The sequence below is a fragment of the Dama dama genome, chromosome 2 (genome assembly GCF_033118175.1).
Source record: "Dama dama isolate Ldn47 chromosome 2, ASM3311817v1, whole genome shotgun sequence".
In the NCBI taxonomy this organism is placed as follows: Eukaryota; Metazoa; Chordata; class Mammalia; order Artiodactyla; family Cervidae; genus Dama; species Dama dama.
Genome location: NC_083682.1, coordinates 49124807 through 49147437, shown reverse-complemented (window position 1 = coordinate 49147437; position 22631 = coordinate 49124807). Strand labels below are relative to the sequence as shown.

The 22631-nt window shown below is 36.8% G+C and overlaps 1 pseudogene; it reads right to left on the bottom strand.

Annotated features, from left to right (window-relative positions):
• Positions 1-20775: 20775 nt before the first annotated feature.
• On the bottom strand, positions 20776-21644 carry LOC133068922 (olfactory receptor 4C46-like; annotated as a pseudogene).
• Between the last annotated feature and the right edge of the window lie 987 nt (positions 21645-22631).

Here is a 22631-nt window from a genome sequence, read left to right as displayed (position 1 = left end):
GATAAATGGCCTGAGAAAATACCTGACATTAAAATGTTCTTTTTATTGAAATCACCACTCCTACTGATGGCTTTCTGAGCCTAAGTGGGTTATATGACCAGTGGAGAATGATACTTAATGTTCAAACAAAATGTATAAATAGTGTAATACTTGTCATTTACCTTTAGAGATTAAGTGGCTTATTGTTTTTCATTCTAAAGTAGTTTCATACCATAGTGTTATTGTCAATTACCATCAACAATGATGTGTACAAATTTGTAGAGTATTTAATGAAAAAATAGAATTTAGTTATGTGTAATGAACACATATGGATTTCTCAGGTGGCTCAGTGGTGAAGAATCTGCCTGCCAATGCAAGAGATGTGGGTTCATCCCTGGGTGGGGAAGATCCCCTGGAGAAGGAAATGGCAATCCACTCCAGTATTCTTGCCTGGAAAATCCCATGGACAGAGGAGCCTGGTGGGCTATAGTTCATGGGGTTGCAAGAGTTGGACATGACTTAGTGACTAAACCACCACCATGCATAATAAAATGGTGCATGCATATCTATCTATCTATATATACTATTGTATATATAACTAATGTATATATGCCAATTTGTATAAAAATGTCATATATATGTATATAGACAGAAAGATGGATATGTAGTCACTCACAGTCCCTGTCTCAATAAATGGTAGCTGGTATAATAATCCCACCTTTCTATCATCATTGCCTGGCCATAGATTACAGCAGTTAAGAACATGGTCTGAAAAAAAAAAAAAAAAAAAAAAAAACATTGTCTGAGAGGTCAGTTAGATTCCAGTTACAGGTTTTTCATTATATTTCTGTTTTGGAACATAGTCCTTTCTATTTGCTTACACACCTTTAAAATGGGGATGATAGCAGTGTCTACCTCTTTATATTATTATAGAGATTGCAGCTGAATATTAATATAATAATATTTTTATTGTGATGAAAGCTTATGAATCCATATACAATAATGAAGCCAGTAAAACTAGAATCCAGTTTGACAGAACTTTCCAAATATGCAAACATTAGTCCCAGGTTAAGCTTGTCTCTCTTTACCTGAAACCATTTCTTCTCTTCACTTTGCAGAATGTGTGATTTGTAGGTTGTTTTTCTTTTTTTTTTTTTTTAATCTCATAGGTATTTTTAGCCTAAGTTACAAACAATATCCTTTTGATCCTTGCATCAGTTAAATGAATGTTGGGTTTCTCATACATCTTATTGATCACCTGAAATCACCACTTTCCTACTCCACAGTTTCCTAATGGCATTTTTCATCTGGTCATTTCTCAAAGTATAGATTAAGGGATTTAACATGGGTGTTATCATAGTGTAGAATACAGAAACTGCTTTATCAATAGGTAAACTAGTTGCTGGTCTCAGGTACCCAAATATGTAGGGTAAAAAGAAAAATACGACTTCTGTGATATGGGAGACACAGGTGGAGAGGGCTTTTTGTCGAGTTTCCAAACTCTGGGTTTTTAGGAAGCACAGAATAACTGCATAGGAGCCAATCAAGAGGAGAAAGTTTAGCAAACAGCTGAAACCACTGTTGGCAGCAACAAAGAGCCCTAGAGTGTGGGTATCAGTGCAGGCAAGATCAAGCAAAGGGTTCAGATCACACATAAAGTGATCAATGACATTAGGGCCACAGAAGGGTAATTTGATGATGAAGAGAATCTGCATGGTTGCTTCACCCATGACACTCCTACTAAAAGGCCACAAGCCTGCCAGTTCATAATTGTAGTATAATGCAAGGGTTTACAGATGGCCACATAGTGGTCATATGCCATTGTGGTAAGCAAATGATGTCAGCACCTGCAAATAAATGTTCCCCAAAGATCTGCATCATGCATTCATAGAAAAGGCTCGTTTTCTTTTCATAGAGTGAATGTACGATCACTTTAGGGGTATTGACACAGGAATAGCAGGCATCAATGAATGAGAGATGAGCCAGGAAATAGTACTTGGGGGACTCCAATAATGAACTGGCTTTGATGGTGGCCATAGTGAGCACATTTCCCACAATAGAGACAATATAAACAATCAAAAACACAACAAATAGGATTTTCTGCATCTTTGGATTCTGTGAGAGCCCCGATAGAACAAACTCTGTCACATTGCTTCTATTCTCCATGTATCTCAGGTCAAGATTAATTCATGTTATTTGAAAAAGTCACATTTCATTAGCTCAACCTTAAATTCATTGTCTGTCAATGTTATAAACAGTAAATGCCTAAATTCTATTGAGTTCTGAATGCTTCTGTTTTGTTTTTTTGTTGGTTTTTTTGTTGGGTTTTTTTTTTTTTTTTTTGAGATAGAAAAACTGGTCTGATCTCTTGAAGATTGCTCAAAGTCTCTCCTGGGTAATGGGATTTTTATAGTATAGACATAAAGATCTTGATGCATAGGCAGGAGTTCCTCTGTGGACATTATGTAAGATGACTGTGAGCGTAAGGTGAAATGTTGGGGTCTTTTAATGGACCGGAACCTGGTGGTACGGAGTCGACGATAAGAAAGTGAAAGAGAGAAAGAGGCTGATATCCCTTGGTTTATGCAGAGGACCAATCAAGTCCTTGACGCAGGACTTGCATCTCTCACGAAGACACCAGGCGCCCTCTCGAGGGGGTCTTAGAAGCCCGGGCAGAAAAGTGAGCACGACGGGTCTCCACTCTCCAGAGAGTCAGCCAGAGAAAGAGAGAGAGAGAAAGAGAAAGAGAGAGAGAGACAAAAAGACCCGGGGACCTAAGCTCTGATGAAGCAAAGGTGCTTTAATGATTTTTCTATGAGTATATATAGGCTGTAGTACAAGAAACTTCTTTTGGGAAAGATAAGGATCAGAAAACCAAACATACAGTAACCGTTACCAAGGGAACAAGGGGTAATCCTAGTCACAAGGTCAGGAGACAATCCATATCTCATGAAGGGGGAGCAAGACTAAGCAATTTTGTCAAAAAGAGAATGTTTACTAAAGGAGACCCAAGCCTGCCTCACACAATGACCTCAGTCCCTGGAAGCAGTGTGCTGTTCCACTTGAAGAGGGACAAAGGACTCATGAGAGACAGCACGTAGGAATCCTCCCGTCAAACATTCCCTGACAGTAAAACAGTAGATCTTACACATATTGGGAGACTGGAAAGAGAGGTAGAAAATATGTGTAAGGCTATGCATGCAAAGCTAATGAATTTTCCTTTTATTTTTAGGAAAGGGGAAATCAGGAATGATAATTGATAATATGAGTATAAAACCAAAGAGGGACTTAAAAAGTGGAAATCACCAATATAACTCTAAGAAAATGTTCATGTGACTGAATGGCATGGGCTGAGATTCTGTTTGGAGATAGAAACCAGGGAAAGGAACCCCAGTACCATACTCTTTGTAACTGTTGACATAAAGTGTAATAGATTATAGCTGTGTGTGTGCTTGGATGCTTCAGTTGTCTGACTCTTTGTGACCCTATGGACCGTAGCCTGCCAGGCTCCTCTGTCCATGGGATTCTCCAAGCAAGAATACTGAAGTGGGTTGCCATTCCCTCTTCCAGTGAATTTTCCTGACCCAGGGGTTGAACCCATGTCTCCTGCCTGGCAGTTGGATTCTTGACCACTGAACCACTGGGGAAGCCAGGGTATTGCTGATGGGAAAGTAATTAAAGAATACAGGAGCTACTGCAATAGATTTGATAAAGCATGTTGCTTAAACCCAACAACTTTATAAGAACTAATATAATTTTAATGATAAATTGCTTTATGCACAGCATGGTAGAAACCTGTATGGGTGATATTATTTCACTATTTTTCAAATGAGAAGCAATCTCAGAAAATCATGATGATAATAATAATAATTGAAAGTTACTGTGCTTTCAGTTTTTGAAGACATTGAGGGTTTAATTCTTTTTTTTTTTTTTTTTTCCATTTATTGTTATTAGTTGGAGGCTAATTACTTTCCAATATTGTAGTGGTTTTTGCCATACATTGACATGAGTCAGCCATGGATTTACATGTGTTCTTCATCATTATTCCCCCTCCCACCTCCCTCCCCAGCCCAACCCTCTGGGTCATCCCAGTGCACCAGCCCTGAGAACTTGTCTCATGCATCCAACCTGGGCTGGTGATCTGTTTCACCCTTGATAGTATACCTATTTCAATGCTATTCTCTCAGAACATCCCACCCTCACCTTCCCCCACAGTGTCCAAAAGTCTGTTCTGTACATCTGTGTCTCTTTTTCTGTTTTGCATATTGGGTTATCATTACCATCTTTTTAAATTCCATATATATGTGTTAGTATACTGTATTGGTGTTTATCTTTCTGACTTACTTCACTCTGTATAATGGCCTCCAGTTTCATCCATCTCATTAGAATTGATTCAAATGAATTTTTTTAATGACTGAGTAATATTCCATTGTGTATATGTACCACAGCTTCCTTATCCATTCGTCTGCTGATGGGCATCTAGAACAATGTGGAGATTCCTTAAAAAGCTGGAAATAGAAGTGCCATATGACCCAGCAATCCCGCTCCTGGGCATAAACATCGAGGAAACTAGATCTGAAAGAGACACGTGCACCCCAGTGTTCATCGCAGCAGAGTTTAATTCTTATAACAAACTTCTTAGACAGTTACTACTCTCATTTTATGCTCATTTGACACATTAAGAAATAGAAGCATAGAGAATTTAAGGATCTTGCCCAAGATCAAGCAGATAATAAAGATTTAACCATGATTAGATCTTTTTCTTCCACATTCTTAACCCATGCTCTGTATTATTATGTCATAATAAACAAGATTCAACCAGTGAACTAAATTTCATATGACCACATTGACTAATTGCTTTAATAAAATTTCAGGGGCAAGTATCTAGGAAGCAAATTCATCAACAGATACACGAATACCCATACACACACACATGCACACACACAGCATATTTAACCTCAAATGTTAATAACCGTGTGATGTTGCTTTTGTGATAGATCCATTTTAACTCTGTATTCCCTCACCTTATTTCTTCTCTCTCCAGTTCCCCTCCGAAGCCGAATCCTACAGACTCTTCTGCAAAATATGAAAAATGGCAATCTCAATGCTGAAGTGTGTTGTTTTGTGAATCACAAAGGCCAGATAATTATCTTGCTTTTCCCCACTTTGAACTTCTTGTATCTAGGATGTGTTTCTTGGCACTTTACATCCTTGTTTTGTCTAAAATAAAGTGAGCACGGTATCCACCTCACTGGTTATAATGAGAACTGACTGAGGAAACATCCTCCACACTGCTGAGGACAGACAAAGGAACTTCACTTATTTTTATGACTGTTTATTCCCCCAGGAGCAGGAACAGTTGACATTCTGAACAATAATACAGAGAAACATCTAACCATGCAACAAACTAAGGAAGAATCATCTTCAATTTTACTTTTCACTCAGTTGTGTCCAACACTTTGTGACCCTGTGGACAGTAGCCCACAAGGCTCCTCTGTCTGTAGGATTCTCCAGGCAGAATACTGGAGTGAGTATGTTGCCATGTCCTCTTCCAGGGGATCTTCCCAACCCAGGGATCGAATCCAGGTCTACCACATTGAAGGCAGATCCTTTACCTTCTGAGCCATCAGGGAAGCCCCAAAGAAGCCACAGAGATCCATATTGTTCACAACAGTTGATCTCAAGAAAAGTTCTTCATGTTTGGATTTCAAATAAACAGGTTATGATTTCTATCATTTAATATTCACATTATATACTTTTGTGTGTGAAAATATTTTTGTGTTTACATGTTTTTGATTCTCCTAATTGGTTTCAGTTACTAAAGGAAGTATCTTATGATGAAAGAAAGGTATGTGGTGTTAGGGAGCTGGATTTTATAAATTTCTTAATCTCTATGAGCCTCAACATTTTAAATTGTCAAATTAGTTTATGTATATTTACCAACTATTTCTTGAAGAGTGGAGTAGAGGTAAAATGGTCTATTAGTATATTTGAGAAGTGTGGAAACATAACGCTAACTCTGTATGAAAACTGATGATCTCTTATAATCATCAGAACTATTGAAAATCTTACCTTTTGGTATTAGAAGAACGTATGGATAATTGTGAGTACTCAAATATAATCCCCTTTTCAAACTGACCTCCTCTTGAGATAAGTAACTTGCAGTACTTAGATAGTTCAATTCAGTCGCTTAGTTGTGTCTGACTCTTTGCAACCCCATGGACTGCAGCACACCAGGCTTCCCAGTCCATCACCAACTTCTGGAGTCATCTACAGATATTTAGATAATTTCATATCATATCAACAGTTGAAAAACGTCTTTGTGTGAGTCTAAATATTTTCTTCTAGCCCAAAGCCTCAAAAAGTTTTTACAGAAAACCCTGCACTTGCATTTAGAATGGGCTTATTTGGAACACTATAGGGAAATCATCTTCCATAGATGATTCTGGACCCATAGGCAGGAGGTAGTATGTGTGGTGAAAACATATGCAAATGGATCACTCCACCTGTGATGAATCTCTCTCTGTAAATGTAAATAGTCAAATAAGCAAACAAACAAACAAAAACATTTTAACCTGCAATGCATGGATATTTAAAGAAGTTCCACTAAGGTTCAAGAACCTTGTCTTGTAGCTTCTGTTTTCCCTCCCAGGAATCAATTATATCCTTTGATGGAATGGCTTTGTCTTAGAAGCTAGTATTCTGGAGAGACATAATTGAAAAACATTCATTCTTGAGTGGGGGACTGTATTCTCTGCACTTGCAACCAAAATGTGCGAGTCCGCTTTCTCTATCTGAACCAGGCTTTCTAAGAAGGCTGAATGTTATGTGAATAATAATTATGGCATAATTCCAGCATGGGGACCTGTGGTATAGTTAAACTGTGCACTCATGTCAGAGAGAGAACTTCCATCTTATCCATATTAGAATCTAGTATCTACTACCTGACAGCCAAAGCAGTGAGGGCATAAAATTAATGGCATTGGTTTTGTTTCTTTAATTTACTTTTAATTGGAGTAGTTGCTTTACAATGTCATGTTGCTTTCTGCTATACAGTAAAGTGAATTGGGTATGCATATACATATATCCCCTCTTTATTTGTTTATTTATTTTTAAATTTCCTTTCCATTTAATATAGATATGTCAGTCTGAATTTCCCAATTCATCCCACCATCCCTTCCCCCCTTGTTATCTGCATGTTTGTTTTCGATGTCTATATCTCAATTTCAGCTTTGCAAATAAATTCATCTGTATTATTTCCTAGATTACACTCATAAGCAATACCATATGATATTTGTGTTTCTCTTTCTGACATACTTCACCCTATGTGACAGTTTCTAGCTCCATCCATGTCTCTGAAAATGGCACAAGTTCATTCCTTTTTATGGCTGAATAATATTCCATTGTAAATATGTACCCCGTCTTGCTTATTAATTCTTCTTTTGGTGGGCTTCCATGTCCTGAATATTGTAAATAGTGCTGCAAGAACATTGGAGTGCCTGTGTCTTTCAGAATTATGGTTTTCTCTGGGTATAGGCCCAAGAGTAGGATTATTATGGTAGTTCTACTTTCAGATTTTTATGGAACCAGTACACTGTTCTCCCTGGTGGCTGCATCAATTTACATTCCCACCACATCTTCTCCAACACTTATTTTCTATAGATTTTTAGGTGGTGGCTATTCTTACTAGTATGAGTTGAGAACTAATTGTAGTTTTGATTTGCTTTCTCTAGTAATTAGTGCCATTGAGCATCTTTTCATGTGTGTGTTGGCCATCTGTGTGCCTTTTTTGGAAAATATATATATTTAGTTTTTCTGCCCATTTTTTGATGGAGTTGCATGAGATCTTTGTGTATTTTGGAGATTAATCCCTTGTCAGGTGATTCATTTGCAAACATTTTCTCCCATTTTGAGAATTTTTGTCTTTTCATTTTATTTATGGTTTCCATTGTTATGCAAAAACTGAAGTTTAATTATGTTCCATTTGTATATTTTTGTTTTTATTTCCATTAATCTGGGGGAGGGTCAAAAAAGATCTTGCTGTGATTTTTGTGAAACAGTGTTTTGCCTATGTTTTCCTCAAAGACTTTTATAGTGTCTAACTTTACATTTAGGTATTTACATTTAGTTATTTACATTTAGGTACATTTTTAGCTTATTTTTCTGTATGATGTTAAGAAGTGTTCCAATTTCATTCTTTTACATGAAGTTCCTCAGTTTTAGCACCACTTAATGAAGAGATTCTCTTTTCTCTGTCGTGCATATTCTTGCCTGCTTTATCGTAGAGTGACTATGGATGTGTGGGGTTAACTCTGAGCTTTCTATCATATTCTATCGATCTATATTTCTTCCTTGTGCCAGTACATGCTGTCTTGATTACTATAGCTTTGTAGTGTAGTCTGAAGTCAGGGAGCATGATTCTTCTATCTCTGTTTTTCTTTCCCAGGTTTGCTTTGGCTACTCAAGGTCTTTTGTGTTTCCAGACACATTAAAAATTCATTTTTTTTCTAATTCTGTGAAAAATGCCATTGGTAATTTGATAGAGATTGCATTGAATCTGAAGATTCCTTTGGGTACTATAGTTATTTTCACAGTACTGATTCTTCCAATCCAAGAACATGGTATATCTCTCCATCTGTTTGTGAACCTTGATTGCTTTTATCAGTATCTTATACTTTACTGAATACAGTTTTTTTGCCTCCTTAGGTATTTTTATTTCTAGATATTTCCTTCATTTTGTTGCAGTAGTAACTGGGATTGTTTATTTAATTTCTCTTTCTGATCTTTTGTTGTTACTGTACAGGGATGCAAGAGAATTCTGTGTATTAATTTTGTACCCTACAACTTTACCAAATGTATTGATTAGTCCTAATAGTTTTCTTTTGTATCTTGTACATTTTCTATGTACAGTATCAAATCATCTGCAAACAGTCACAGTTTTTCTTCTTTTCCCATTTGGATACCTTTTCATTCTTTTCTCTCTGATTGTTATGGCTAGGACTACCAAAACTCTGTTTAATAATAGTGGTGAGACTGGACATCCTTGTCTTGTTAATGATCTGAGAAGAAATGTTTTCAGTTTTTCACCACTGAGAATGCTTTTTACTGCATTTTGTTTGTTTTTTGTATATGGCCTTCATTATGTTGAGGTATATTCCCTCTATGGCCACTTTCAGGAGATTGTTTTATTGTAAATGATTGTTGAATTTTATCCAAAGGTTTTTTCCTGCATCTTTGGAGATGACCATATGGTTTTTATTCTTCAATTACTTATATGATATATCACATTGATTGATTTCCATACATTGAAGAATTCTTGCATTCCTCAGATAAATACCATTTGATCATGATGTATAATCCTTTTAATGTGCTGTTGGATTTAATTAATTAGTATTTTGTTGAGACTTTATTTAAAAGTTGACAACTGGAATATAGAGTACAATGCAAAAGAGAATTTAATGGGGGCAGACTTGTCTTATTTCCAGCCTTAGAACTCACCTATAGCTGTGACGATGGCTTCAGGTTTCATGCAGATGCTCTTTATCAGATGAGCAATGCTCCCTTTCCCTACATGGGGCATGTTTTTTATTCACAAATCTAAATAGAACTACTGTAACTAGTAAACATCTATTGAAATTATCTTGCTATTCTTCTCCCTTATTCTATTAGTTTAGTGAATATAATAGTGGTAAAGAATCCACCTACTAATGTGGGAGATACAAGAGAGGTGGGTTCAATCTCTGGGTCAGGAAGATCCCCTGAAGAAGGAGATGGCAACTCACTCCAGTATTCTTGCCTGGAAAGCTCAGTGGACAAAGGAGCCTGGAGAGCTAGAGTCCAAGGGATCTCAAAGAGTTGGACACCACTGAGCACACATGCACACACACACAGAGTGAATATATTTGATTATCTTTTTTCTTTTATTTCCAGCAATGTTTTATTTTCAGTGTAACCTATTTGGCGTCCATGGTGGTTCATACAGTAAAGAATCTGCCTGAAATGCAGGAGACACAAGTTTAATCCCTGGGTCAGGAAGATTCCCTGGAGAAATGCATGGCAATCCACTCCAGTAGTCTTGCCTGAAGAATTCCGTGGACAGAGGAGCCTGGTGGGCTACAGTCCATGGAGTTGGAAAGATTTGGACATGATTGAATGACTAACACTTACAATTACTTTTCATACATGGTCATGGTGAATTATTATTAAATAAATTGACAAATTTCATTTAACATGTTTAATATAGTTGTGTCTATGTTCATAAGAGATTATTGTCATTTTCTTTCTTATAATGTGATCTGACATTTAGGCAATGTTGGCTGCATGAAATGATGTGTTTATTATTTTCAAAGCAATTTATGTAGAATTTATATTTTTTATTTAAAAGTATTTTGTGGATGCAGAATTTGTACCTTTGGGCCTAGAGTTATTTTTTAGAAGAATTTTAAATACAAAGTTAATTTCTTTAGCTAGTATTGGGCTATCTATATGTGTGTGTGTGTGTGTGTATATATATATATATATATATATATATATAATTATGACAGATTGGAACTGATATATGGCAGAGACCACCACAACATTGTAAAGCAATTATTCTCCAGTTTAAAAAGAGCTTGCCTTAACAAAACATAATTTGGAGTAATTGAAAAAAGAAAATATTGGCTATATTCCTCATGCTGTACAATTCTTCATTGAATCTATTTTACACACAATAGTTTGTACAATCCACACCCTCACTTCTATATTCCCCCCCCCCTGATAACCACTAGCTTGTTTCCTGTGAGTCTGCTGTTCTTTTGTTGTTATATTCATTAGTTTGTTTTTTTCTTAGATTCCACATTTGTGATATCATACATCTGTTATCATTCTCTGTCTGACATTCACTGAGCATAATGTCTTCCAAATACATCTGTGTTCTTGTAAATGGCATTTTTCCCCCCTTGTTTAGGGCTGACCCATACTCTGCTGTGTGTGTGTATTTATATAAATATAAACATATATTTATGTATGTGTGTACATATTTCTGTGTGTGTGTATGTATGGACACTTAAGTTGTTTTCCATTTCTTGACAATCATAATGATGTTATGAACATTTGGATTTGGAGTGCTTGCATCATTTCATTTTCTTTTCAGGTTCATGTACTTAGGGATGGAATTGCTAGGCCTCATGGTAGTTCCATTTTTAGTTTTTTGAGAAATCCTCTCTAATGTTTTTCACAGTGGCTGCATGAATTTACATTCTCACCAACAGTATACAAGTGTTGGGCAATTCATTTTTTTATTTTTTATTTCTTCTTCAATTGGATGCTGCAGTTATTTTTGCAGAGTTGGTTTGTAAATTGTTAAATCTCCTGGCTCAAATATGTTCATGATATTTCTTATCATCTGGTTAATGTCTGCAGAATCTGAATCTCTAATGCCATATGTATTTTCTTTCTTGATATGGAAAATGTGTCTCTTCTCTTTTGGTCTCTCTCTTCTTTTATTCCTTCCACTCCCACTTCCCTTTATTATTTTTGATAAGGCTTTATCAGATTTATTGATGTTTTCAAACAACAACTTCTTTGTTTCACTATTTTTTAAATTTTCATTTTCTCTGATTATTTTCTCATTGTTTTCTGTCTTCTACTTAATTTCAGTTTAATTTTCCTATTTAATTTTTCTCTATAAGTTAAAACCTTTGATAATTGATTTTGGACTTTATTTTCTAATGTACATTTGTATTAGATGAATATATCACATGCAATATGTATTATGTACTGAACATTGTATATATCAGATAATATTTTTCATATGTCTGAGATATATGTGTGTATATATCTGTGTGTGTGTGCTCACTCAGTCACTCAGTCAAGTTCGATTCTTTGCTACCCCATGGACTGGTTTTTGCCAGGCTCCTCTGCCCGTGGGATGATCCCAACAGGAATATCAGAGTTGGTTGCCATTTCCTACTCCAAGGGATCCTCCTGAGCCAGGGATTGAATCTGTGTCTTGAGTCTCCTGCATTGGCAGGTGGATTTTTTTTTACTGCTGAGCCAAGTGGGAAGCATATATATATATATATAATTTTTTTCCTGTGTGGATTTTACTGATTTCTGGAACTTCAAATATATTATTCATTCATGCTAAATTTTTTATTTGTGATTTTTTTAAAAGAGGTATAACTCATATAAAATTCTTCATTGAAATCATTTAAAAATGTACAATGCATTGACTTTTGATACAGTAACAATGTTGTGCAAACATTATAACTTTCTAATTGCTGAATATTTTTGTCACATCTTGTCAATTAATTGTAGAATATTTTTATCACCTCTTGTGAATCAATTACTGCATTACCATTTCTTTCTCACCCCAGGAACCAGAAACAACTAATCAGTTTTCCATTTCTTTGAATTTGCTAATTCTGGACATTTCACATACACAAAACCAAACAACGTACACTCTCCTTGTTCTTTCAGTTAGCATGTTGTCACAACTTTATGTTAGAGCATGTATTAGCACTTAATTATTTTGTATAATTGAATGATAGTCTATTATATGGATATACCACATTTTCATTATTTATTCACCAATTATTAGAAATGTGGATTGTTATGGCCATTGTGAATAGTGCCACTATGAACATTTCCACACATTTACTTGGATTGATCTTTGTAATTCTCTTGAGTATTTATCTAGGTGAAGAATTGCTGGGTCATGTGGCAATTCTATATTTTACTTTTGAGAAATATCAACTGTGTTCTCACTATTTATCAATATTTTATATTCCCACCATCAATATTGTCCACTTTCCTGATTGTGTCCTTTGATGCACAAGAATTTTTAATTTTGATGGGATTTGATTCTTCTATTTTAGTTTTGCTGCTTGTGGTCTTGTTGCCATTTTAAGAAACCATTGATTAATCAAACATCATGAAGATTTCTCCCTACATTTTCCACTAAGAGTTTTTAGTTGTACATTTGGTCCCTGATATATTTTTAGTTAATTAACACATATGGTGTGAGGTAGAGTGCCAAATTCTTTTTTTTTTTTTCTTTATTTCTTTTCTTTTCTTTTTTTTGTTTTGTATTTTGATACCAGTTTCTCAGCACTACTTGTTGAAGAGACTGTTCAATTCCCATTGAGTGATATTGGCAACCTTGTGAAAGTTGACAATAGATATAAGTGTTTACTTCTGAGACTTCAACTCTTCTGATCTCTGTCTTCTCATTTTAGTATTGTTTTAACTTTAGCAGTTAATAATTTCAGATAGAGAAGTGTGAGTCCTCTCATTTTTTCTTTATTTTTTAAGACTGCTTAGCTCTATGGGGTTCCTTGGAGTATCTTACAAATTTTAAGATTGTTTTTTTTTTCCTTTCTGCCAAAAAAGATTATTAGTGTCTTGATAGGAATTGCACTGAACCTGTAATTCATTTCCTGGAGTATCGCTATCTTAATTATACTAATTGTTTAATCCATGCATGTGAGATATGTTTCTCTTTATAGGTCTTCTGTAATTTCCTTAAAATAATCTTTTATAGCTTTCAGTATAAAGGACAACTTTTAAGAGATAAAGGGAGATGGAGTTGTTGGTGATATTTCTCTCTGAAAATAATTATAGGTTTGCCTGGAACTCTGCTTGGGAACAAGCATATTCCCTAACTTCACATTTTTCTTAGAAGGAAGGAAGGAAGACATTTTGAGGGCTCTGTTTGCCTTGCCCAGTGTCCTGACTCTTTCATCACTGAATGCTCTCAAGTTCTGCCAGTTATACCTTCCTTCATATGACCAAGTTCTTTTTGATTGAATTCCCAAGTAACATTGCCATTTTATGCTAATTTCTTTATTCCTGATTTTTTTATTTTCAACAATTTTGTGTAGTTCTGAACTTCCGCCTCCAGATGATAATTTATATAAGTTTGTGAGACAGCATGTATAATGGTTTAGCTTTTCCACAGTCACTCCTCAATCCTAAGTATGGGCAAAACACAATATATTTTATTAAAGTTGTTTTTCTTCCAACTGCAAATAATTTGTCACTTTCAAATTACTTTCAAATTTGTTCCTTTCAAGACTTTCTTGAAAGTGCCCGTCTTTTCTTACAAGTAGCTCTTTTTCAAGCTACTTCTTATTCCCCATGCATAAATGTTTTCTTCGGGTTCTCCAATAGTTACAAGTAACCTACTTATAATTTAATTAAACTCAGAATCCATCTTGAAAGGTTTCACTACAAAATCCTCGGGCCCATTGTAAATAGGCTTCTGACATATTCTTTGTTTGTTATTTGCTTTGGTTGTTGTTCTGTCACTAAATTGTGTCTGAATCTTTGTGACCCCATGGACTACAACACATCAGGCTTCCCTGTCCTTCGCTACCTCCTGGAGTTTGCTCAATCTCATGTCCATTGAATCAGTGATACTATCTAACCATCTCATTCTCTATTAGCCCCTTCTTCTCCTGCTCTAAATCTTTCCCATCATCAGGATCTTTTCCAATAGATTAGCTCTTCAGATCAGGTGGCAAAGTATTGGCCAACTTCAGCATCAGAACTTTCAATGAATATTCAGGGTTGATTTCCTTTAGGATTGACTGGTTTGATCACCTTGCAGTCCATAGGACTCTCGAGATTCTCCTCCAGCACCACAATATGAAAGCATTGGTACTTTGACACTCAGCCTTCTTTATGGTGCAATTCTCACATTCTTATCTGACTAGTAGAAAAAAACATAGCTTTGACTATACAGAACTTGGTTGGCAAAGTATTGGCTCTGGTACATTGTACTCCCCTAGTTCCTGATCTGTTCATTTTCCTGAGATTATTTCTCATCAAAGTGTCCCATCTAAGTGATTATAAATGACTGGATTTTGACCAAGAGTGTCTGGGTTTTGACCAAATTTGTTTTCACTAACCTCTCAACCATGTTCCTTCCAGGTAGGTCACTAAGCATCCAGCCAAATAGTTGGTCAAAACCAATGATTCAGTATACAATACACATCTGGATGTATCTACTTTCAAGCAAAGTGAGCAACTAAGTGAACTGCCTGAACTTGTACCCATTGGGAGGATTACCATCCTTCCTGACCTTCAGGGACTTTTCATAATGAGGCTGTAGTCTTACGGCTCCCCACTTTTAGGTTATGCCTGCTTAGCCCTGCAGGATTCTCCATATACAAGTCCCAAGGCTTCTTTATCAATTAATAATAGTAAATGAATCCATAAATACAGTCAGGAAGAGAGAAGCCAGAGAGCAATGAGAGTGGGGACTATGAACATTTTTGTACTTTTCCATGGAAATTTCCCTCAGGTGCTACTTGGACCAGATCGCATGTGTAGAACTCCTATGTGAAGATGGAGTACTGCTGTGCGCAGCCAGTATCATGGCTTTGATGGGTCAGATACCAGAAAGTTAATGATGGACAGCTCAGCTTGCCTAGTACTTAGTGGGTCTTGGTTAAATGTTCAATTCCTATTCAGGTCACTAGCAGGCCAAGAGTTATCTCTCAAAATTAGAGTAGTTATCTAGAAAGAATGGCAACACTTTGCTGCAAAATCCTAAGTGCCTGCACTGCAATTCACATGTGGAGGGCTGCCAAAGACCCCAACATCCCCGTCTGCCACTGACACATCAAGCACCATGGATCTACTGAATCATTTGTCCAGAATGGCAGAGAAACTTACACAGCATGGCCCTGTTGTAAAGCCTTTTCTTTTTCTGGGTCTCACTCAAAGCTGGCAGCTTTGTGAGTCAGCTGATGAATGCACCAAAGAAAATTACTGAAGTGAAAAATATAGTATGTTTCCAAATCCCAATTGAGCCCACTGGACGTTGTGTGACTTTTTTGGTTGTAAGACGGGACAGATGTAAGGTGTCATTTTCACCTTAAAAGGGATAGTTTCACCTGCCCTATACAACTGTGTTGTAATTTTCTACTCTAAGTGTCTACCAGTGGATCAATTCAGTTCAGTTCAGTTGCTCAGTTGTGTCCAACCATTTATGACCCCATGGACTGTGGCACGCCAGGTCTCCCTGTCCACCACCAATACCCAGAGTTTACTCAAACTCATGTCCATTGAGTCAGTGATGCCATCCAACCATCTCATCCTCTGTCATCCCCCCCTCCACCCACCTTCAATCTTTCCCAACATAAGGATTTTTTTCAATAAGTCAGTTCTTCACATCAGGTAGCCAAAATATTGGAGTTTCAGCTTCAGCATCAGTCCTTCCAATGAATATTCAGGACTGATTTCCTTTAGGATAGACTGGGTGGATCTCCTTGCAGTCCAAGGGACACTCAAGAGTCTTCTCCAACACTGCAGTTCAAAAGCATTAATTCTTCTGTGCTCAGCTTTCTTTATAGTACAACTCTCACATCCATACATGACTACTGGAAAAACCTGACTAGATGGAAATTTGTTGGCAAGATAATGTCTTGGCTTTTTAATATACTGTCTAGGTTGGTCATAACTTTTCTTCCAAAGAGTGTCTTTTAATTTCATGGCTGCAGTCACCATCTGCAGTGATTTTAGAGCTCCCCAAAAAAAGTCTGTCACTGTTTCTCCATGTATTTGCCAGGAAGTGATGGGATCATATGCCATGATCTTAGTTTTCTGAATGTTGAGCTTTAAGCCAATTTTTTCACTCTCCTCTTTCACTTTCATCAAGAGGCTCTTTAGTTCTTTTTCTCTTTCTGCCATAAGGGTGGTGTCATTTGCATATCTGAGGTTATTGATATTTCTCCCAGCAATCTTGATTCCCGCTTGTGCTTCTTCCAGCCCAGAGTTTCTCATGATGCACTCTGCATATAAGTTAAATAAGCAGGGTGACAATATACAGCCTTGACGTACTCCTTTTCTTATTTGGAACCAGTCTGTTGTTCGCCCAGTTCTAACTGTTGTTTCCTGTCCTGCATAGAGATTTCTCAAGAGGCAGTTCAGGTAGTCAGGTATTCTCATGTCTTTAAGAATTTTCCACATTTTTGTGGTGATTCATGCAGTCAAAGGCTTTGTCATAGTCAGTAAAGCAGAAGTAGATGTCATTTCTGGAACTCTTTTGCTTTTTCAATGGTCCAGTAGATGTTCCTCTGTCTTTTCTAAATCCAGTTTGAATATCTGGAAGCTCATGGTTCATGTACTGTTAAAGCCTGGCTTGGAGAATTTTGAGCATTCATTTACTAGTGTGTGAGATGAGTGCAATTGCACAGTGGTTTGAACATTCTTTTGCATTGCTTTTCTTTGGGGTTGGAATGAAAACTGTCCTTTTCCAGTCCTGTGGCCACTGCTGAGGTTTCCAAATTTTCTGGCATATTGAGTGCAGCACATTCACAGCATCATCTTTCAGGGTTTGAAATAGCTCAACTGGAATTTAATCACTCCACTTGCTTTGTTCATAGTGTTGATTCTTAAGGCCCACTTGACTTAGCATTCTGGGATGTATGGTTCTAGGTGAGTGATCACACCATTGTGATTATATGGGTCATGAAGATCTTTTTTGTACAGCTCCTCTGTATATTCTTGCCATATCTTCTGCTTCTGTTAGGTCCATACCATTTCTGTCCTTTATTGATCTCATCTTTGCATGAAATGTTCCCTTGGTATCTCTAATTTTCTTGAAGAGATCTCTAGTCTTTCCCATTCTATTGTTTTCCTTTGTTTCTTTGCATTGATCACTGAGGAAGGCTTTTTTATCTCTGCTTGCTATTTTTTGGAACTCTGCATTCAAATGGATATATCTTTCCTTTTCTCCTTTGCCTTTCTCTTCTCTTTTTTTCCTAACTATTTGTAAGGCCTCCTCCAACAGCCATTTTGCCTTTTTGCATTTCTTTTTCTTGGACATGGTCTTGATCTCTGTCTCTTGTACAATGTCATGAACCTCTGTCCATAGTTCTTCAAGCACTCTGTCTATCAGATCTCAGTGGATCAGAACACATCTTTTGGATTCCTCTTTATTCATCACTAAACCCTCAGCAACTATCAATGTATTGTTACATTCTTTTGGTTCAAAAATTCTTGTTATTGAATGAATTAAGAACAAACAAGATGAATGGATTATATTTAGACTAAAATTGCCTTTTGTGAGACAAGGCTACATACTTTTCACACTGCTTTTCATAAGAGCCACATGTTACGTAAAAGAGAGAGGGTAACAGGCAGGGAGGCTAGGGGTCTCCAAACGGAGGAAACGGCTGCGAGTGTCAGACAATTTTCTCTCTCTTAAGTGGCAGGAGGAGACAGGCTGCGAGTGTCAGACGCTTTCCTCTCTCTCTTAAGCGGCAGGAGGAGACAAACTACAAGTGTCAGATTTTCTTCCCTTCTCTATACAAAATTAAAAGGAGGTTTCTCTTAAAATTCTGTAACACCTGGCTCCTCCTGCACTTAACTTTTCTCAAACCTTGAGCTAACCAATGCCTTTTTCTTGTGGAAATGTTTTTCATTAGTTATGTTAATGAACTATGTGTTTACCCTAGACTCTATCTTCAAATTGGTTCAGCTTAAGACTCAGAACAGATAAGGGTTCAACAAACCTGTTTGTTTAACTGTTGCATTGTTCTCCTAATCTGCTAATGAAACTGTATATTTACTTGGAAACCTACCTTTCTTGGAGATTTATGTCCAACATTTTATGGCCTGGGATGACTCACCTGGTGACAATGTTATCTCAAAACACATACTATGGGTGAGGGGCCTGGTGCCACTCTGAGTTTTGAGACATCTCCTTTCTCTAATTAACAGGTTTCTGATAGGTATATAGCATACTGCTAAAGGCTGGCAGAGGGGCACTCTTTTCCCCCCTTCTGATGTCTCTGTCAGAAGCTTTATCTATTTTATACTTTAAGAAAACTCTATTACACAAAAGCTCTGAACAATCAAGCCTTGTCACTGGCCCTGGATTGAATTTCCCTCCTCTGGAGGCTAAGAATCCCAGAGTCTTTCATGGCTCAGCAGCAACCTTTCAAAAGTAAACTTCCTAAAGAAAAAAGAAAAAACAATATGTTCATAGGATGATGAAGTCTTCCTAAGAACAGGGAAAATATCAAGATAAAAGATTTGCTCATATGATGACATACTAAGTTTCTTTTTTTTTTTTTTTAATTCCTAGGATAAGCGGGAATAAAACAAATTGTGGTTTCTAAAAGAAAAACAAAACAAAACAAAACAAAACAAAATATTCATCTCTGATTCTGTAAAAGATAAGTTAGAAAAAATTTTCAAGTCTCCATTCATAGTTTTTCTGTATTTTAGTGAACATTTTCATTTTCATTTATGCTTATATTTATCATGGACCAGACCTTGTGCTAATTTATTAGCTAATTTATTAGACCTTGCAGAATTTATTATCATGTAGGCAAGCGCTTAATGGTATATGACCAAGTACTTAATACATTGAACATCCTACCTGACATTAAAACATTCTTTTATTTGAAACATCGCTCTTTCTGTTGGTTTATGAGCCTAAGTGGTGATGTGACCTTTACAGAATGATTTTTAATGCTGAAGGAAGTTTGTAAATGGTGTTACATTTGTTATTTACCCCTTAGTGGTTAAATAGTTCATTATTTTATATTCCTATAGTAATTACATACAGAGTATTACAGTCAACATATTCCCAGTGACTGTGATGCATAAAAGGCTTTCCAGATGGCACTAGTGTAAAGAACCTGCATGCCAATGCAGGAAACATGAGACTTGGGTTTGATCCCTGTGTCTGGAAGATCCTCTGGAGGAGGGCACAGCAACCCACTCCAGTATATTCTTGCCTGAAGAATCCCATGGACAAAAGAGGCTAGTAGGTTACAGCACATAGGGTGCAGAGTCAGACACAACTGAAGTGATTGAGCATGCATGCAAACATGATGTATAAAAATTAGCAGGTTATTAATTCAAATCACTAGAATTTAGTTATATATAATTAAACATATATGCACGTAAGTAGCATATGTATTAATACTAACATAACTGATTTCATACTGGAGTGGGTAGCATTTCCCTTCTCCAGGGGATCTTCCCAACCCAGGAATTGAACTGGTGTCTCCTGCATTGCAGGTGGATTCTTTCCCAACTGAGCTATCAGAGAAGCCTTAATGAAAATCACTAGAATTTACTTATACATAATTAAGCATATATGCTCATAAGTAGTGTATATATTAATACTAATATATAACTAATTTAATATATAATATTGCTAATATATATTGCATATGTATAAATATATATACATATATGCATGTACATTTGTATGTATATAGACAGAAAGATACATAAATAGTTCAGAACAATCCCTGTATTAATAAATAGTAACTGGTATAATTTTGCTACACTTCTATCATCATCTCCTGGCTATTTATATCACAGCCATTAATAACATGGTTAGAGATGTCAGTTACTTTCTAGTTACTGGTTCTTCAATGTTACTCTTTGGGAACAAACTCTTTACTGCTTGTTTTCCAACATGCAAAATCGGGATGATAGTACTGCCTACCTTTCCGTATTGTCAAAAAGCTTACTGCTGAGTATCACTGTATCTTAACATTTATTTTATTTTGTTTTATTATGATGGAAGCTTATGAATCCTTATACAATGATGGAGCCAGTAAAACTAGACTCCAATTTGGCAGAGCTTTTCAAATATGCAAACAGTAGTCCAAAGCTATGTTTTTCCTCTCTTTTGTTGCCTCCGTTTCTTCTCCTCTCTTTGCAAAATCGATCATTTGCAGTTTTATTCTTCTTTATCTCATAGGTATTCTTGGCTGAGGTCATCAATAATGTCCTTTGAGTTTTACATAGGTTGAACAAATGCTGGGTTCCATGCACATTTTATGCATCACCTGGAATCACTTTCCTACTACACAATTTCCTAATGGCATTTTTCATCTGGTCATTTCTCAAAGTATAGATTAAAGGATTTAACATGGGAGTTATCATAGTGTAGAATACAGAAACTGCTTTATCAACAGGTAAGGTAACTGTTGGTCTCAGGTACACAGATAAGCAGGGCACAAGGAACAGGATAACTGCTGTGATGTGGGAGACACAGGTGGAGAGGGCCTTACGTCTAGCCTCTAAGCTATGGGCCCTTAGGGAGCGCAGAATGATCACATAGGAGCTGATCAAGAGGAGAAAGTTTGAAAGACAGATTAAACCAATGTTGGCAGGAACAAAGAATCCTAGAAGGTGAGTGTCAGTGCAGGCAAGATTGAGCAAAGGGTTCAGATCACACATAAAGTGATCTATGACATTAGGGCCACGGAAGGGTAATCTGATGATGAAGAGGAGCTGTATGGTTGAATGAATAATGCCCCCCCACCCATGCCACTCCCACTAGCAGTGCACACAGCTGCCGATCCATGAGGGTCATATAGTGCAAGGGCTTACGGATGGCCACGTAGCGGTCATAGGCCGTTACAGTGAGCAATGACGTCAGCACCTGCAAATATATGTTCCCCAAAGACCTGGATTATGCATTCATTGAAAGGGCGGGTTTTCTTTTCATAGAAGGAATCTATGATCACTTTAGGGGTAGTGACACAGGAATAGCAGGCATCATTGAATGAGAGATGAGTCAGGAAATAGCACATGGGGTACCCCAGTAATGGGCTGGTGATGATGGTGACCATTATGAGCACATTTCTTACCATAGAGACGATGCAGACAACCAAAAACACAACAAATATGATTTTCTGCATCTTTGGATTCTGTGAGTCCCAGTAGAATAAACTCTGTCACGTTGTTTCTATTATCCATGTATCTTAGGTTATTATTAATTATGTTACCTGAAAAAAGTCACAATTTATTAGCTCAACCTTGAATTAAGAGTGTCAATGTAAGAAATAATAAATGTCCAGATTCCATTGAGTTCTGAATTTTAATACTATTTTTTAAGGTAGGAAAAAAAAAGTTCCGATCTTTTGAGATTATTCAAATTCTCTCCTGGGTGAAGGCGATTTTTAATATATAGACATGCAAACCCATATGCAGACAGAAATATGAGATGATCTCTAGGCTGTTAATCATGTGAGATGGCTCACAACCTAATGTGACTCAGTAGATTTCATGTACAGTGACAATGAAGACTGAAAGGGGGGATAGAAAATGCATGCAAAGCCTATGAATTCAAAGCTAAGGAATTTCACTTTTACTGTTAGGAAATGGGAAGCCAGCACAAGGAATTGAGAATATGAGTGTAAGATAGGGATTCAAAAAGAGGGATTCTTTGGTATAACTCTAGTAAAGGTGCTTGTATATCTTGAATGAAGTGGCTTGAGGTTCAGTTTGGAGATAGAAGCCAGAGAAAAGAACCCCTGGCAACAGATTAGTTGTAATTGTTGACATAAAGTATAACAGAGTATTGCTCATGGGAAAGTAATGAAAGGATACAGGAGCTACTGCAATACATTTAATAAAGCATATCGTCCAAATCTGGGTTCAGTGGTAAAGATTCTGCCTGCAATGAAGGAGATGCATCTAGACTCGGGTTCAATCCCAGAGTCAGGGAGATCCCCTGGAGCAGGGCATGAGAACCCACTCCAGTATTCTTGCCTGGAGAATCCCTTGGACAGAGGAGCTTGGTGGACTACTGTCTATGGGGTCACAAAGAGTCTGAACTCATTCACAACTGAGCAAGCATGCATCACTTAAATCCAACAGCTTTTTAATAGCTAATTACATACTTT